This window comes from Malus sylvestris, chromosome 5, assembly GCF_916048215.2.
Source record: "Malus sylvestris chromosome 5, drMalSylv7.2, whole genome shotgun sequence".
Lineage (NCBI taxonomy): Eukaryota > Viridiplantae > Streptophyta > Magnoliopsida > Rosales > Rosaceae > Malus > Malus sylvestris.
This window is the reverse complement of record NC_062264.1, coordinates 44,981,756-44,984,830: the sequence shown is the minus strand read 5'-3', so window position 1 is coordinate 44,984,830 and position 3,075 is coordinate 44,981,756. Positions and strand designations below refer to the sequence as shown.

At 37.1% G+C, this 3,075-nt stretch overlaps 1 long non-coding RNA gene across 1 annotated transcript; it reads right to left on the bottom strand.

The window, feature by feature from the left end:
* Positions 1 to 350: 350 nt before the first annotated feature.
* On the bottom strand, positions 351 to 2,660 carry LOC126624174 (uncharacterized). Its single transcript, XR_007624000.1, has 2 exons — positions 2,395 to 2,660; positions 351 to 914 (listed from the first exon to the last, which is right to left on the bottom strand). It is a non-coding gene; the product is annotated as an uncharacterized LOC126624174 (long non-coding RNA).
* Positions 2,661 to 3,075: the final 415 nt, after the last annotated feature.

Below are 3,075 nucleotides of genomic sequence, written 5' to 3'. Positions count from 1 at the left end.
GGGAACGAGTCTTGCAAGTCTTGTCACGCCCCGATCCCGACATACATCCAGGATCGACACATGACATCACTAAATACCCGTATCTCAACCTACCCCGCCTTCGAGATATGTACATAGCATAATTCAAGATCCAAATCTCATAGAAATTTTTGTATAATTTATGGATGCATCTAACCTCCTCGTTAGACTGCCTATGTACCCTCAATAGAGATCAAGCCATTTGTAGTTCATTGTTTCACTACAATCGAATATCCATCACATAAAACGTTTTGTCCCAACAATATACCACAATGCATATTATGCGATATATCAAAGAACAACAATGAAACACAACATATTTTCTAGCCATATTTATCAACAAGTCTAATCATAACAAATACAATGATATCCAACATAACAATCCCACATGACGATTAACATTTCCACTTCATCCATCACATAAATCATCATGTTTCACATATCACCACAAATCATAGTATGCAACATCTCAAAGAATGGTCAACGAAGCACAATGTTATTATCTAGCCACATTGGTCAACAAGTCTAGTCATAATGACAATAATCACAACCAACATGATTCACAGTCACATCAATCAATATCACATATCATAGATCGAAATGCAGGGCTAGAGCGACACAGTTTGGCTGAAGACTACATTTCTGGAAAGGGGATTTTGGACCATCCAACAGAATCAAAGCACCAAAGGGGACTCCGGACCATCACTCAACGGAATCCAAATTAGGATACGATTCCGGACCATCACTCAATGGAATCACGAAGTAGAAGAGATTCCGGACCATCACTCAACGGAATCCAAATCAGGATACGATTTCGGACCATCACTCAACGGAATCCAAGCAGAATTCAATTCCAGACCACTCAACAGAACCGAACGGAAGTCCAAGAAGCATAACTACGGCTCGAAGGAACAAGACATGATTCAAGTTAGTCAATTCACGAAGAGTAAACGAAACGAAACAATATCGAGCAACAAATCCCCAACACAATGGGTTATCAATCTATTACCAGACCTCACATCACCCAAGCAATTCAATAAGTATTTCAATCACATGTCACAACCATTTCAAATACATAAGTCAAATTACATTTCACTACATCATACCAATCACTATGTTTCCAACATTATATCTCAATCCATAGCTTGTAACATATCAAGGAATCATGAAGCACAATATTAATATTTCATTACGTTAATCAATCAGTGAGATAGCATATCATTTCACGAATTTAATTAAAGAACTTTACATAATTCCCTACTTGGGTTATGAATAATAACATGGAAATTCTAATTTATATTCACAAGATCCATTGTGGGTAATTCCTATTCACTTGAATCTAGGGTTCTAGACTAATCTTATGGAAATTAGCGAAAATAAGGATTTCGGACCACTCAACGGAATCCAACAACATCGGGTTCCAGACCATTATCTTATCATACAAGCATAAAAGTTCTACATAAACTTCTCATAAGATTTTGGGTTCACATCTTCATAAAAACAATCATATACATCATACTAATCATACATATCTAACCACATTTCATAAACGTTTCCAAGCTACAGTCGATTCACAATTAATAAACATAGATCGATGCTAAAAGAAATAAAGATAACAATTCAATAGAAAGTACATTTAATAAACAAGTATAACTCAATATGGTGCCACTAATACATATATCGAGACACGTCAACTGGAAACGACACGTCATCGTGATGAGCCAACTAAGCTCCATCAAGCCTCAACAACAAACTAGAGATAAGCGACACCCTAGAGTAGAGCATGTTGACTAGAACATCAACCGTCGATAAGGTAGGTCCATTAAGGTCAACAACCTAAGGTTATTCAATCCAGAAGATCCGCACATCGGATTTTCGATCTGTAAGTTCTCAAAGGTCCAACAACTGACAACTAGGGTGTTCACAAAATTGTACAACAAACCAATGATCAGATTGTCATCAATCACACAAATAAGTAGTGGTCCAATTTGATCACCACACCAAACAATTGAATTTCGGGAAACCGAGCTAGACATAGGTTCACTAGGTCACTAAAAGGTATTTGGTACTTAGACAACACTCATGGACAGTCCCACGCACCGCCACACACGGGTTAGTCAAGGTGGAGGGTTTAGAAACCCCAAATTTTCAACATTAACTAAATAAGCTCAAATTTACATGGTAGCTAGAGCTCAGCAAAGGAAACACTTTTCACAACTAGGCCGATGACAAATTCTAACCGGAAACCGTCCAAAATCACCGGTGAAAACCGGATTTCTAAGGTTCTACACACCCAACTCTAAAATGAAAACGAAAGCACAAACTAAGCATACCAACTTGAAGATTATAAAGAGTAGATGAAGTTTCATAACTCACTTGAAGGAAATGGTTGCCGGAATCGCCGGAAAAATGACAAAACCGCCGGAAAACCCACGGGACTTTGCTGCCTCGAACTGGAAAAATGGATAATAAAATGGAAAATCTAACACTACAAAGTTGTAGGGCTTGTCAAGAGCTTTCCATGGACACCAAGATCACCCAAAACAGAGATCGGATGAAGGAGATACAAGCAGGTCAAGTTTATGGTTTTATGGGTCGAAAACGCCCCAAAACAGGTCAAAAAAAATCAAACCCCTCCTTCCTTTTTTTTTTTCAGAAAACTCCCCCCTTTCTAATTGGTCCCTCCTTCTTTTATTAAACTCCCTTAACCTTTAATTCACATGTGAGAATTACATAATTCCCATAATATATAGTTCACAACTTTAAACGTCCGTAATTATACCGTTATAACTCGGACTCGCAAACGGCTTTTGCCTATGAGCTCGTGGCTTCGAGATCTATTCGAAAATGTTACTTGTGATCTCAAAAGGTCAATGAATTTTTGATAATTACCTTCCAAACCTCAAACTTCGTTAACTAATTTAATTAAAATCTAAATCCAAATAAATTAATATAATTTCTCAAAAATAAATCTCATTAATAAAACTATGTAGATTATAATAGTGAAATTTAGGAACGGGATTTCACAAGTTTGATCACCAAAAGAGTACCAGGGAA